The 17,084-nt window shown below is 43.6% G+C and overlaps 1 protein-coding gene across 1 annotated transcript in view; it reads right to left on the reverse strand.

The window, feature by feature from the left end:
* The window catches only part of LOC139764789 (uncharacterized), an 821,726-nt gene that overhangs the window by 719,672 nt on the left and 84,970 nt on the right, over positions 1-17,084 (reverse strand). The gene's annotated exons all lie outside the window — the stretch shown is intronic.

Raw genomic sequence — 17,084 nt, forward strand, 5'->3', positions numbered from 1 at the left:
TATGGGATCGTTTAACCTGGAATAACACGGTCTCGGATCAACAAGGAGACCTGGCCTCCCTACACCGAGATCGGCTCGACCCAGCCTCCCACACCGAGAGCAGCTCGGCCCAGCCTCCCACAGAGATCGGTTCGACCCCGCCTCCCACAAAGAGAGCAGCTCGACCCAGCCTCCCACAAAGAGAGCAGCTCGACCCAGCCTCCCACAGAGACAGCAGCTCGACCCAGCCTCCCACAGAGATCGGTTCGACTCCGCCTCCCACATCGAGATCGGCTCGACCCAGCCTCCCACAAAGAAGCCGGCTCGACGCTGCCTACCGCAGCTTCTTGACCACTTCGGTAAGAATTTAGAGACAGCGGCCGACGAAGGGAATGCCGTCGTGATAAACAAGAGACTTTAAGAAGTCTTTCGATAAAGTTGGTCGTGAAGTAAGAGGAGCACACGGGAGTGAAGGAAGAGGGACCGCTAGGGAAACTTAACAGTGAAGGTTCATTCACGTGAAGAACTCTGTATAAATGGATAAACGTTAATCAAGTAGAACTGAAGTGGTTCGTCTAAAATATAAAATATATTTTTTTCTAATTTTCCAAAAGAAGGAACAGAGAAGGGGGCCAGGTGAGGATATTCCCTCTAAGGCCCAGTCCTCTGTTCTTAACGCTACCTCGCTAATGCGGGAAATGGCAAATAGTATGGAAAAAAAAAAAAAAAAAAAATATATATATATATATATATATATATATATATATATATATATATATAAATATATATATATATATATAATGAAAGCTCCCTATAACCAGGAATTTTTTCCCCTCTTTTTATCTCTGAAATCTATGGGATGGAAGCTCGTAGCTTCCGGTCATTCTTCGCTGACGAGGCCCAAAACTATGAATATTCTCTCCTCTCAAGAACTGAGAAGGAAAAAAAGAATGGCCAATATTTGCGAACGAATGCAGTCAGGTTTTCTTCCATATATACCTTATATATTCTTGTGCCCTCCCTTATCAAAAGCATTTAGAGGAGGTAGAAGTTACCGAGTTAGGGTCGTCGAAATTTAGCAGCAATGAAATGCATCACATTCGGGGTAATTTCTGACCTCTAAAGAAGATTAGATATTGTAAAGCCACAGATTCATCAGCATTATGTGGGGGAGCGAGAGGGACGTTTAGTGCCACGTTTCATGAATACTGACTGATAAACGTACACAATAACAGAAAAAAAAGGCAAGTTACAAATTTCATTTGTGTGAGTCATTTGAACATACACCTTTGTGGCAAATTCTATAACCACTAGCTGAAACACGATCAAATAATGACCCGTTCTCTGAACCCCGCTACAGAATAATAGGAATGTCTCAAAGTCACGTTTTTGTCCTGTACTTTATGCCTGGACAGAGAAAAAGATATCTATAATCCTACTTTGTATTGTCATTAAGACAGTAGACCAAAGTATATGTTTGCGGGCTCTTTGACCCATGTTATCATAAAATCCTTTCGAAATATAAAAAATCACGAATAAACAAAAGGCGTCCGAGTGTAGTGCACAAGTCGTCTTGGGTCTAGAGACGAGAAAATGACGCTGTGCTGCTGAAAGGTGGATACAATAAAACAAACCAAGGAACAGAGCAGCGAAAACCATTTGTCTCGCATGCTATCGATGGAGACATGAGCACTCTGACATCACTTAGGATAAGATGACAGTATGCAAATAATACCGGCGATGTCAACAGTGATGGATCTTCACAAGACATGGCTGTTTGACCTCTGACTTCACAAGACATGGCGGTTTGACCTCTGACTTCACAAGACATGGCTGTTTGACCTCTGACTTCACAAGACATGGCTGTTTGACCTCTGACTTCACAATATTTTCAAAACTTAAATCCAAAAAATGTAAAAGACGATTCAGCGTATTTACCTACCAAGTCGTAAGTCAGTCGGTCCAAAGACAAAAGAATGGCAGTGTGTTGTTCACTTGAAAAGAAAAACGAGAAAATAAGAAAAACATAATAAAAACTGTCTACCTTCCTGTGAGGGTGACTTGATTAGACATCAAAGCATTGTTTCAATGGCTGAGCGAAAAATAATGTGATGTTCAACAGACAAATTTCAACTCTGTGTGTTTGCTACAGAGGGAAGGAGATCTCTGGGTGAACCTTCAGAGGAATATTATAAAGAACACGGGCAACCAATTAATAAAATATACGATAACATTCCAACTACAGGAACGATCGCTTCCTTACTGAGGATAAGATGGCTTCAAACACTTTTCAAGACATATATATATATATATATATATATATATATATATATATATATATATATATATATATAATGACAGTTATTGTCCCATTTTCCACGATGCAATTTCTAAAAGTTCAAACTCGCTGGTTGAATTCACTCTTTATCTTCAATTCAACGAATGTTCATAATGCATGCCATGAGCTAACTTACACAAACCCACGAGTACTTTTTTAAACCGAATGTTCACGGCTGGTAATTTGAACATTTCTTGCACTAGAGATGAAAGGTGAATTCCACCGTATATCACCGGACTTTTGAGATGGCCCAGCACAACTGAACTGACGCAAGGCCTTGTTACACCAAGGACACTGATGCCCTGGAAAGGATTTGGGAAAAAAAAAAAACCTTCATATTTCTGGAATTATTCGATCCTATCTGTCTAGGATGTCGGGAGCGCTTGACGACGCTCGGGAACCTCTTGGATGAATGCACACATGAAACTCACGATACACCAGAGAGAGAGAGAGAGAGAGAGAGAGAGAGAGAGAGAGAGAGAGAGAGAGAGAGAGATGGGGGGGGCAGAGTTCCTCAATCTGGAAAAATGAAAAATATTTCCCTTCGGACGAATTGCGAATTGTGCAAAACTGCTTCGGTCAAAGTAGCGTTGCCATGTGCAGAGGCTGGCGTGCTGGTACTGGCTTGAAATCTCTCATTGGTAGTGCCAGAAATCAAAAACAGAAATGACTGACCAACCCGTGGGTGTAAAATCACAGGAGCATCCATTGTTGGTTGCGGGGTTTACCACAATCAAGCCTGGACGTATGGATGATCAGGCCTTCTGGTCATAGGTATTACAGTCCAGTAATGTCAGAACTCGATCACAGGAACAATCTTGGGTCAAAGGTCAGTCCCAGGGCTCAACAACACGAGGTGAATGATAGTTTTAATGTACATCGCTTTCTGTTTCTCAGAGGAATTATTTCCGCATTGAGGAAAAAAAAGCCACCTTCGACGAAACTGTCTTCGACAACAGGCAGAGGAGCAGTCACTCTTCGAAGACCTCCACGCTGGAAGAGAGTCCACCTTGACCCTGCTCCTGCGTGGAGAGCAGCCTCCAAGCTGCAGGAGCCCCATGACAGGGATCCTGGGATAACATATTAGATAATCATATACAATCAACGACATAAATCCGTCCCCATTTTCTTCTCACTGATTATGGAAGATACCTGAAGCCCCTAACACGCGTTTCTTAAGACACATCCCGAGCGGTTGAGTGATGATGAAGTGCCAGTCCACAACCAGACTGCTAAACTGAGAACTTGAAACGTTTGTTTGTACAGGAAAACGTTACTAGGATATTTTGAGCCGTGGCGGGATACGTGTCTCGGAAGATGGATAGTGTAGTCCTGACGTTTCCCAGCGTCAGGGTGAAGTCTACTCAACAGGTATACAGACTTGCTCCAGGTCTTATGTTACACTGACTGGGCGTCCCTTCTAAGAATCTGTCTTGAAGGAAGAGAAATTTTGTCAGCGACTTGCACCTTTACGTATACCTGTACACGGATTGTATGAGTCTCCAGTTTGCCTCTCCCTCTCTCTCCTGTCTCGCTACAACCTCCCTCCCTCCCTCCACCGCTGTGTGCTGCCAGACCCACGAGTTGAGGACACAGGGTCTCCCCACCACCACACTCGCGTCCCTGGTCTCTTCCCACGCCACTTGCGCCCCAGAGCAGCACTAGTGTGCATGGTTTAGTAAGTCACGCAACACAGCTATACGCCCCGAAGGCCACCACGTCGGCCTGGTTGCATATCAACCTGCAACAATGCGATGCAGTGTGCAGTATCGACCTCACTACAGGGGTTTGAACCTAGTGGCACGCAGACTCTAAAGAAAACGGAAGACCTTATGCACTAGTTCACCTGACAGAATAACATGTGGACATATCGAAGGATTGTGAATGTATGCAAATACGAGTCTTTAATGATATATATATATATATATATATATATATATATATATATATATATATATATATATATATATATATATCATATATATATATATATATATCATATATCATTTCACCCCTATCCCTGGGGATAGGGGTGAAAGAATACTTCCCACGTATTCCTCGCGTGTCGTAGAAAGCGACTAGAGGGGACGGAAATCCTCCCCTCCTTGTATTAACTTTCTAAAATGGGAAACAGAAGAAGGAGTCACGCGGGGAGTGATCATCCTCCTCGAAGGCTCAGAGTGGGATGCCTAAATGTGTGTGGATGTAACCAAGATGTGAAAAAAGGAGAGATAGGTAGTATGTTTGAGGAAAGGAACCTGGATGTTTTGGCTCTGAGTGAAACGAAGCTCAAGGGTAAAGGGGAAGAGTGGTTTGGAAATGTCTGGGGAGTGAAGTCAGGGGTTAGTGAGAGGACAAGAGCAAGGGAAGGAGTAGCAATACTCCTGAAACAGGAGTTGTGGGAGTATGTGATAGAATGTAAGAAAGTAAATTCTCGATTAATATGGGTAAAACTGAAAGTTGATGGAGAGAGGTGGGTGATTATTGGTGCATATGCACCTGGGCATGAGAAGAAAGATCATGAGAGGCAAGTGTTTTGGGAGCAGCTAAATGAGTGCGTTAGCGGTTTTCATGCACGAGACCGGGTTATAGTGATGGGTGATTTGAATGCAAAGGTGAGTAATGTGGCAGTTGAGGGAATAATTGGTATGCATGGGGTGTTCAGTGTTGTAAATGGAAATGGTGAAGAGCTTGTAGATTTATGTGCCGAAAAAGGACTGATGATTGGGAATACCTGGTTTAAAAAGCGAGATATACATAAGTATACTTATGTAAGTAGGAGAGATGGCCAGAGAGCGTTATTGGATTACGTGTTAATTGACAGGCGCGCGAAAGAGAGACTTTTGGATGTTAATGTGCTGAGAGGTGCAACTGGAGGGATGTCTGATCATTATCTTGTGGAGGCTAAGGTGAACATTAGTATGGGTTTTCAGAAAAGAGGAGTGAATGTTGGGGTGAAGAAGGTGGTGAGAGTAAGTGAGCTTGGGAAGGAGACCTGTGTGGGGAAGTACCAGGAGAGACTGTGTACAGAATGGAAAAAGGTGAGAACAATGGAAGTGAGGGGAGTGGGGGAGGAATGGGATGTATTTAGGGAATCAGTGATGGATTGCGCAAAAGATGCTTGTGGCATGAGAAGAGTGGGAGGTGGGCTGTTTAGAAAGGGTAGTGAGTGGTGGGATGAAGAAGTAAGAGTATTAGTGAAAGAGAAGAGAGAGGCATTTGGACGATTTTTGCTGGGAAAAAATGCAATTGAGTGGGAGAAGTATAAAAGAAAGAGACAGGAGGTCAAGAGAAAGGTGCAAGAGGTGAAAAAAAGGGCAAATGAGAGTTGGGGTGAGAGACTATCAGTAAATTTTAGGGAGAATAAAAAGATGTTCTGGAAGGAGGTAAATAGGGTGCGTAAGACAAGGGAGCAAATGGGAACTTCAGTGAAGGGCGCAAATGGGGAGGTGATAACAAGTAGCGGTGATGTGAGAAGGAGATGGAATGAGTATTTTGAAGGTTTGTTGAATGTGTCTGATGACAGAGTGGCAGATATAGGGTGTTTTGGTCGAGGTGGTGTGCAAAGTGAGAGGGTTAGGGAAAATGATTTGGTAAACAGAGAAGAGGTAGTAAAAGCTTTGCGGAAGATGAAAGCCGGCAAGGCAGCAGGTTTGGATGGTATTGCAGTGGAATTTATTAAAAAAGGGGGTGACTGTATTGTTGACTGGTTGGTAAGGTTATTTAATGTATGTATGACTCATGGTGAGGTGCCTGAGGATTGGCGGAATGCGTGCATAGTGCCATTGTACAAAGGCAAAGGGGATAAGAGTGAGTGCTCAAATTACAGAGGTATAAGTTTGTTGAGTATTCCTGGTAAATTATATGGGAGGGTATTGATTGAGAGGGTGAAGGCATGTACAGAGCATCAGATTGGGGAAGAGCAGTGCGGTTTCAGAAGTGGTAGAGGATGTGTGGATCAGGTGTTTGCTTTGAAGAATGTATGTGAGAAATACTTAGAAAAGCAAATGGATTTGTATGTAGCATTTATGGATCTGGAGAAGGCATATGATAGAGTTGATAGAGATGCTCTGTGGAAGGTATTAAGAATATATGGTGTGGGAGGCAAGTTGTTAGAAGCAGTGAAAAGTTTTTATCGAGGATGTAAGGCATGTGTACGTGTAGGAAGAGAGGAAAGTGATTGGTTCTCAGTGAATGTAGGTTTGCGGCAGGGGTGTGTGATGTCTCCATGGTTGTTTAATTTGTTTATGGATGGGGTTGTAAGGGAGGTGAATGCAAGAGTCCTGGAAAGAGGGGCAAGTATGAAGTCTGTTGGGGATGAGAGAGCTTGGGAAGTGAGTCAGTTGTTGTTCGCTGATGATACAGCGCTGGTGGCTGATTCATGTGAGAAACTGCAGAAGCTGGTGACTGAGTTTGGTAAAGTGTGTGGAAGAAGAAAGTTGAGAGTAAATGTGAATAAGAGCAAGGTTATTAGGGACAGTAGGGGTGAGGGTCAAGTCAATTGGGAGGTGAGTTTGAATGGAGAAAAACTGGAGGAAGTGAAGTGTTTTAGATATCTGGGAGTGGATCTGTCAGCGGATGGAACCATGGAAGCGGAAGTGGATCATAGGGTGGGGGAGGGGGCGAAAATTTTGGGAGCCTTGAAAAATGTGTGGAAGTCGAGAACATTATCTCGGAAAGCAAAAATGGGTATGTTTGAGGGAATAGTGGTTCCAACAATGTTGTATGGTTGCGAGGCGTGGGCTATGGATAGAGATGTGCGCAGGAGGATGGATGTGCTGGAAATGAGATGTTTGAGGACAATGTGTGGTGTGAGGTGGTTTGATCGAGTAAGTAACGTAAGGGTAAGAGAGATGTGTGGAAATAAAAAGAGCGTGGTTGAGAGAGCAGAAGAGGGTGTTTTGAAATGGTTTGGGCACATGGAGAGAATGAGTGAGGAGAGATTGACCAAGAGGATATATGTGTCGGAGGTGGAGGGAACGAGGAGAAGAGGGAGACCAAATTGGAGGTGGAAAGATGGAGTGAAAAAGATTTTGTGTGATCGGGGCCTGAACATGCAGGAGGGTGAAAGGAGGGCAAGGAATAGAGTGAATTGGAGTCATGTGGTATACAGGGGTTGACGTGCTGTCAGTGGATTGAATCAAGGCATGTGAAGCGTCTGGGGTAAACCATGGAAAGCTGTGTAGGTATGTATATTTGCGTGTGTGGACGTGTGTATGTACATGTGTATGGGGGGGGGGGCCATTTCTTTCGTCTGTTTCCTTGCGCTACCTCGCAAACGCGGGAGACAGCGACAAAGTATAAAAAAAAAAAAAAAAAAATATATATATATATATATATATATATATATATATATATATATATATATATATTTTTTTTTTTTTCTTTTTTCTTTTTTTTTTGCTTTGTCGCTGTCTCCCGCGTTTGCGAGGTAGCGCAAGGAAACAGACGAAAGAAATGGCCCAACCCACCCCCATACACATGTATATACATACGTCCACACACGCAAATATACATACCTACACAGCTTTCCATGGTTTACCCCAGACGCTTCACATGCCTTGATTCAATCCACTGACAGCACGTCAACCCCGGTATACCACATCGCTCCAATTCACTCTATTCCTTGCCCTCCTTTCACCCTCCTGCATGTTCAGGCACCGATCACACAAAATCTTTTTCACTCCATCTTTCCACCTCCAATTTGGTCTCCCTCTTCTCGTTCCCTCCACCTCCGACACATATATCCTCTTGGTCAATCTTTCCTCACTCATTCTCTCCATGTGACCAAATCATTTCAAAACACCCTCTTCTGCTCTCTCAACCACGCTCTTTTTATTTCCACACATCTCTCTTACCCTTACGTTACTTACTCGATCAAACCACCTCACACCACACACTGTCCTCAAACATCTCATTTCCAGCACATCCATCCTCCTGCGCACAACTCTAACCATAGTCCACGCCTCGCAACCATACAACATTGTTGGAACCACTATTCCTTCAAACATACCCATTTTTGCTTTCCGAGATAATGTTCTCGACTTCCACACATTCTTCAAGGCTCCCAGAATTTTCGCCCCCTCCCCCACCCTATGATCCACTTCCGCTTCCATGGTTCCATCCGCTGCCAGATCCACTCCCAGATATCTAAAACACTTCACTTCCTCCAGTTTTTCTCCATTCAAACTCACCTCCCAATTGACTTGACCCTCAACCCTACTGTACCTAATAACCTTGCTCTTATTCACATTTACTCTTAACTTTCTTCTTTCACACACTTTACCAAACTCAGTCACCAGCTTCTGCAGTTTCTCACATGAATCAGCCACCAGCGCTGTATCATCAGCGAACAACAACTGACTCACTTCCCAAGCTCTCTCATCCCCAACAGACTTCATACTTGCCCCTCTTTCCAAAACTCTTGCATTCACCTCCCTAACAACTCCATCCATAAACAAATTAAACAACCATGGAGACATCACACACCCCTGCCGCAAACCTACATTCACTGAGAACCAATCACTTTCCTCTCTTCCTACACGTACACATGCCTTACATCCTTGATAAAAACTTTTCACTGCTTCTAACAACTTGCCTCCCACACCATATATTCTTAATACCTTCCACAGAGCATCTCTATCAACTTCTCCAGATCCATAAATGCTACATACAAATCCATTTGCTTTTCTAAGTATTTCTCACATACATTCTTCAAAGCAAACACCTGATCCACACATCCTCTACCACTTCTGAAACCACACTGCTCTTCCCCAATCTGATGCTCTGTACATGCCTTCACCCTCTCAATCAATACCCTCCCATATAATTTGCCAGGAATACTCAACAAACTTATCCCTCTGTAATTTGGGCACTCACTCTTATCCCCTTTGCCTTTGTACAATGGCACTATGCACGCATTCCGCCAATCCTCAGGCACCTCACCATGAGTCATACATACATTAAATAACCTTACCAACCAGTCAACAATACAGTCACCCCCTTTTTTAATAAATTCCACTGCAATACCATCCAAACCTGCTGCCTTGCCGGCTTTCATCTTCCGCAAAGCTTTTACTACCTCTTCTCTGTTTACCAAATCATTTTCCCTAACCCTTGCACTTTGCACACCACCTCGACCAAAACACCCTATATCTGCCACTCTATCATCAAACACATTCAACAAACCTTCAAAATACTCACTCCATCTCCTCCTCACATCACCACTACTTGTTATCACCTCCCCATTTGCGCCCTTCACTGAAGTTCCCATTTGCTCCCTTGTCTTACGCACTTTATTTACCTCCTTCCAGAACATCTTTTTATTCTCCCTAAAATTTAATGATACTCTCTCACCCCAACTCTCATTTGCCCTTTTTTTCACCTCTTGCACCTTTCTCTTGACCTCCTGTCTCCTATATATATATATATATATATATATATATATATATATATATATATATATATATATATATATTATCCATGGAGATAGGAGAGACAGAATATTTCCCACGTATTCCCTGCGTGTCGTAGAAGGCGACGAAAAGGGAAGGGAGCGGGGTTTGTTTGTTTTTAGAAATATTCCCCTTCCGTTTTACTATTTCCAAAAGAAGTCACAGAGAAAGGGGCCAAGTGAAGATATACTCTCAGTCCTCTGTTCTTGACGCTACCTCGCTAACGAGAGAAATGGTAAATTTGTGTGAAAAAAAAAAAAGAGGGGCAAGTATGAAGTCTGTTGGGGATGAGAGAGCTTGGGAAGTGAGTCAGTTGTTGTTCGCTGATGATATAGCGCTGGTGGCTGATTCATGTGAGAAACTGCAGAAGCTGGTGACTGAGTTTGGTAAAGTGTGTGGAAGAAGAAAGTTAAGAGTAAATGTGAATAAGAGCAAGGTTATTAGGTACAGTAGGGTTGAGGGTCAAGTCAATTGGGAGGTGAGTTTGAATGGAGAAAAACTGGAGGAAGTGAAGTGTTTTAGATATCTGGGAGTGGATCTGTCAGCGGATGGAACCATGGAAGCGGAAGTGGATCATAGGGTGGGGGAGGGGGCGAAAATTTTGGGAGCCTTGAAAAATGTGTGGAAGTCGAGAACATTATCTTGGAAAGCAAAAATGGGTATGTTTGAAGGAATAGTGGTTCCAACAATGTTGTATGGTTGCGAGGCGTGGGCTATGGATAGAGTTGTGCGCAGGAGGATGGATGTGCTGGAAATGAGATGTTTGAGGACAATGTGTGGTGTGAGGTGGTGTGATCGAGTAAGTAACGTAAGGGTAAGAGAGATGTGTGGAAATAAAAAGAGCGTGGTTGAGAGAGCAGAAGAGGGTGTTTTGAAATGGTTTGGGCACATGGAGAGAATGAGTGAGGAAAGATTGACCAAGAGGATATATGTGTCGGAGGTGGAGGGAACGAGGAGAAGAGAGAGACCAAATTGGAGGTGGAAAGATGGAGTGAAAAAGATTTTGTGTGATCGGTGCCTGAACATGCAGGAGGGTGTAAGGAGGGCAAGGAATAGAGTGAATTGGAGCGATGTGGTATACAGGGGTTGACGTGCTGTCAGTGGAGTGAATCAAGGCATGTGAAGCGTCTGGGGTAAACCATGGAAAGCTGTGTAGGTATGTATATTTGCGTGTGTGGACGTGTGTATGTACATGTGTATGGGGGGGGGGGGGGGTTGGGCCATTTCTTTCGTCTGTTTCCTTGCGCTACCTCGCAAACGCGGGAGACAGCGACAAAGTATAAAAAAAAAAAAAAAAAATATATATATATATATATATATATATATATATATATATATATATATATATATATACATATCCCTGGGGATAGGGGAGAAAGAATACTTCCCACGTATTCCCTGCGTGTCGTAGAAGGCGACTAAAAGGGGAGGGAGCGGGTGGCTGGAAATCCTCCCCTCTCGTTTTTTTTTTTTTTTTTTTTTTTTTAATTTTCCAAAAGAAGGAACAGAGAAGGGGGCCAGGTGAGGATTTTCCCTCTAAGGCCCAGTCCTCTGTTCTTAACGCTACCTCGCAAATGCGGGAAATGGCGAATCGTATGAAAAAAAAAAAAATATATGTATGTGTGTGTGTGTGTATGTGTGCGTGTGTGTGTGTATGTGTATATATATATGTATATTATCCCTGGGGATAGGGGTGAAAGAATACTTCCCACGCATTCCTCGCGTGTCGTAGAAAGCGACTAGAGGGGACGGGAGCGGGGGGCCAGAAATCCTCCCCTCCTTGTATGTTTTTTTTTTTTTTTTTTAACTTTCTAAAATGGGAAACAGAAGAAGGAGTCACGCGGGGAGTGCTCATCCTCCTCGAAGGCTCAGACTGGGGTGCCTAAATGTGTGTAGATGTAACAAAGATGTGAAAAAAGGAGAGATAGGTAGTATGTTTGAGGAAATATACATATATATATATTTTTTTTTTTTTTGGAAAGAGGGGCAAGTATGAAGTCTGTTGGGGATGAGAGAGCTTGGGAAGTGAGTCAGCTGTTGTTCGCTGATGATACAGCGCTGGTGGCTGATTCATGTGAGAAACTGCAGAAGCTGGTGACTGAGTTTGGTAAAGTGTGTGAAAGAAGAAAGTTAAGAGTAAATGTGAATAAGAGCAAGGTTATTAGGTACAGTAGGGTTGAGGGTCAAGTCAATTGGGAGTTAAGTTTGAATGGAGAAAAACTGGAGGAAGTAAAGTGTTTTAGATATCTGGGAGTGGATCTGGCAGCGGATGATACCATGGAAGCGGAAGTGGATCATAGGGAGGGGTAGGGGGCGAAAATCCTGGGAGCCTTGAAGAATGTGTGGAAGTCGAGAACATTATCTCGGAAAGCAAAAATGGGTATGTTTGAAGGAATAGTGGTTCCAACAATGTTGTATGGTTGCGAGGCGTGGGCTATGGATAGAGTTGTGCGCAGGAGGATGGATGTGCTGGAAATGAGATGTTTGAGGACAATGTGTGGTGTGAGGTGGTTTGATCGAGTGAGTAACGTAAGGGCAAGAGAGATGTGTGGAAATAAAAAGAGCGTGGTTGAGAGAGCAGAAGAGGGTGTTTTGAAGTGGTTTGGTCACATGGAGAGAATGAGTGAGGAAAGATTGACCAAGAAGATATATGTGTTGGAGGTGGAGGGAACGAGGAGAAGAGGGAGACCAAATTGGAGGTGGAAAGATGGAGTGAAAAAGATTTTGTGTGATCGGGGCCTGAACATGCAGGAGGGTGAAAGGAGGGCAAGGAATAGAGTGAATTGGAGCGATGTGGTATACCGGGGTTGACGTGCTGTCATTGGATTGAATCAAGGCATGTGAAGCGTCTGGGGTAAACCATGGAAAGCTGTGTAGGTATGTATATTTGCGTGTGTGGACGTATGTATATACATGTGTATGGGGGGGGGGGGCCATTTCTTTCGTCTGTTTCCTTGCGCTACCTCGCAAACGCGGGAGACAGCGACAAAGTATAATAAAAAATATATATATATACATATACATATATATATATATTCCTATGAGTCCACGGGGAAAATGAAACACGAAAAGTTCCCAAGTTCACTTTCGTGTAATAATCACATCATCAGGGGAGACACAAGAGAGAAATATAACGGTCAGTTGATATACATCGAAAAGACGAAGCTAGGACGCCATTTGGTAAATATGTGATTGTCTAAAACATACAACGAGCGTTCATAAACTTATCATTTTACAAATCTTATCAACAATAAAGTTATCTAATTTGTATAAACCATCACTAATATTAAGATTATAATTCTTTGTGTATTTAATAATAGAAGATTCAATGATATTTCTTTTGGTAATAGAGTTAGAGTTAATAACTGAGATGGCGTTGCTACAGTCAATACAATGATCATAGTTTTTAACATGATTAAACAAGGCATTTGATTCTTGTCCCGTTCTTATACTATATCTATGTTGCTTAAGTCTAACAGAAAGATCCTTACCAGTCTGACCAACATAAAATTTATCACAGTTTCCACAAGGCACTTTATAGATGCAACCAAGAGCATTTTCTGGTGAATTCCTGATTAACATATTCTTTATAGTATTATTGTTGCTAAAGGCAACATTTACATTACAGGATTTAAGCAACATGGGAAGCAAAGTGAAATTATCATTAAAAGGGAGAACTAAAAGATTCTTGGTGTCAATGGGAGGTTTGGGCTCAACTCTATAAAATGATTTCTTTGCTAACATAAGGGATTTATCAATGAAAGATCTAGGGTCCTTTCCAATATATATATATATATATATATATATATATATATATATATGTATATTCATACATATTCGCCATTTCCCGCATTACCGAGGTAGCATTAAGAACAGAGGACTGAGCATTAGAGGGGATATCCTCACTTGCTAAAAACCATACTGTATGAACTGGGGGAAAAAAAAAAAAGAACTTGACTGGTCACCATCAGGTCACCAGTCATACAGATGTGCTGTTGGAAGAAAGTGAACACTTCAGTTCGGATCATTTTTGACATGACGTCGGTGAAATATTGTCTTCGCATCAGAGAAGCGTCACTTGATGAAGTTTTATATCTATAAAGACGAACATATGCAGGATTAATGGAGACCGATGGTAATCGACCCAGCGATGTATTCCGACAAGACTGGTTGATTTTATGAAATTGGTATATCAAGAAAATTCTTGATGTATAATTTGTTTAGTGTCCTATAACAAGTTTATTCATCTATGTACAGGACATTCAGGTCGAAAATTTCCCCTTGTAATTCTTCCACTATTACTCAATATACAATTTTCTCGGAATATTTTCGACATCCCGGTCCACGGTCAGATTTCAGTTGCATGTGTGGTGTATTGCAGCAGACCTCGTCTTCATCTAGTGACCTTGTGGCAACATAGCATGACCAATCCTCAGTTAGAAAATTGCTACACAAATGGCAATTCTTGTTCAAGGAACAAAGTCATAGTTCGATAACCTCCTATATATCGCCAAGTTTTGTTATCCTTTTAGGCTCCCAGGTCCCAGTCTACAGCAGCATGTCATGTACATCAAACATTACTCCTCCATCTGTCCATAAATTCACTGTGAGGTACGACTTTCGTACATGGAGAGAGCTAGAGTTAGCTACTTTAGCCTCAGCATCTGCTGCTATATCATTACCGCTGATCCCACGTCCGGGACGACGGCAGAATTCGACATCCTCACGTTTGATGGGATTCTAACAATCCGTCTCTGGACCTCTTGGATAAATCAGAGCACAGTGTTGATGAAGCCTAGAGTGCACATCGGGACACAGAAAATTATTTTTCCTTTGTGTTCTGATGACATGGCCACGCCATTCATAATTCAGTTATTCGATCATGAAAGAAATATGTCAGAATAAATATTTAATGTTCGTTTCATCTCAAGAGGGAGGGCCAAACCGAGATTTGAGGGTGTCGACCCACTGATCATCGGCTTAAAGTAAGGTGTTACTGTGAACATCGTGTAGATGGAGCAGCAAGGAAACAAAGCAAAGCATTCGTCTCTCTCCAGCAGAGGGGGATGGAGGGGCCCACCACACGCTACCATCCCTCAGGCCGGGATGACCAACTTGGATACAACCATCCACCATACAGGCATGGTTCGTGGACCACTCCTCCTCCATACAGGCATGGTTCGTGGACCACTCCTCCTCCATACAGGCATGGTTCGTGGACCACTCCTCCTCCATACAGGCATGGTTCGTGGACCACTCCTCCTCCATACAGGCATGGTTCGTGGACCACTCCTCCTCCATACAGGCATGGTTCGTGGACCACTCCTCCTCCATACAGGCATGGTTCGTGGACCACTCCTCCTCCATACTGGCATGGTTCGTGGACCACTCCTCCTCCATACAGGCATGGTTCGTGGACCACTCCTCCTCCATACAGGCATGTTTCGTGGACCACTCCTCCTCCATACAGGCATGGTTCGTGGACCACTCCTCCTCCATACAGGCATGGTTCGTGGACCACTCCTCCTCCATACAGGCATGGTTCGTGGACCACTCCTTTATACAGGCATGGTTCGTGGACCACTCTTCCTCCATACAGGCATGGTTTGTGGACCACTCTTCCTCCATACAGGCCTGGTTCGTGGACCACTCCTCCTCCATAGGGGCCTGGTTTGTGGACCACTCCTCGTCTACCGGGACATGAATCGATCTCGACTAACGCGAGACTTTTACCTACATAAACAGCTTGATATCAGGGCTTGGCAGGGGACCACTCTGCCAACAACGTCACTACCCATCCCGTGTGCCAGTTCTTACCCCCCCCCACCTCTCTCTCTCTCTCTCTCGGGCAGAGAGATTTCTATACTCAAAGGTTACATACAGCATCAAGTCTTCGGGCGGCGAACCCCACGTGTTCAATCAATGGTCGGAATGAGGAAGTCAGTCATGAATGGATTAAAAAAAAAAAGAGGATTAAGAATATATGTAAATTACAAACTGAATAATTAATATCTATGTAAACTGGTTGCTAGTTTATTCAGTACATTCCATGAGAAGCATTATTATATATAATATATATACTACAAACGCCGAAGTACACGCCTATGTCAGCTACACCGCTCGTACAATGGTTGCTCACCCACGCCATCAAGAAAAGCCGACCGTCGAACATAAACTCTAATGCTGCTTTTGGACCCATGTGAGCATAACAAGTGGTATATTGGGCTCAACCCGGAGACTAATTTTAGCTCTGCTGACACGTCTATTAATAAAGACCCGGTGTTCAACAGAACCACCAAAGAAACACACAAAAAGGGCAGGTCGTAACCCAACACCCTGACCCCAAAATGGGGGAAAGGATAAATGGCGAACTTCAATAAAAACCAACTTAAGGCCTAACTACTACTGCCCCCACAGCGTAACGAGATGAAGGATGCCTGGATCATCTCAACACTAGGAAAGACTGGAGGTACGTTAAGCAGGATGCAACTACAGCGCGAGTCTTGACAGCATTAAACTGCCTCCATCTGTGCCAACTCTACCACCACGACCTCTCTCTCTCTCTCTCTCTCTCTCTCTCTCTCTCTCTCTCTCTCTCTCTCTCTCTCTCTCTCTCTCTCTCTCTCTCTCTCTCTCACCATTACTGCCACAACCACCGCTGCCATAATCCCACTTTAACACTACCACCCCCTACCAGTCGTCATCATCATCTACCATCGATATCACTGCCATCATCACTTAACCCGCCACCACCACCACCTCATGCCACTTCTGTACCACAGTCATCAATGCCAACATCCTCTCTAGCACCACCACCATCAGGAGTACCTCGGTGGTGGCCCCTGCAGTGCGACGCTCCTCCTGGCTCTCCGTCAGCACCACCGCTAGAGAGCCAACATCTGTATGCTCTTCGCAGACATGCTCGTGCCACCCACGATCCGCAGACACGACGCATTGACTCATGCTCCAAATGCTCCGCCCCCTTGTAATGCGTCTTCCCAAACACGATGCGTCCCTTTCTAACGTCTTGTGTCGAGGATGATCCGCTGATGGTGCAACCTCTCTATGAATGGCTGTGGCACGTTGCTTGAAATGTTATCTTGAGAGAGATTGTACTATATGCTCTGCTCTAGGCATACGCTGCCCAAGACAAGACTGCTTGACACTCATGGTTATCATGCTTTCCTGGAGATCTATCCAGATGTGCAGCCATAGAAAAACATTTCACATGACGTATTCCTTGTAATATGTAAGGCCTGTCAAGAGTGTGTCACCTGTCTCTCGGGTGTGTTGCCTATCAAGTATAGCCTTTG

The sequence above is a fragment of the Panulirus ornatus genome, chromosome 4, assembly GCF_036320965.1.
Source record: "Panulirus ornatus isolate Po-2019 chromosome 4, ASM3632096v1, whole genome shotgun sequence".
Taxonomy (NCBI): Eukaryota; Metazoa; Arthropoda; class Malacostraca; order Decapoda; family Palinuridae; genus Panulirus; species Panulirus ornatus.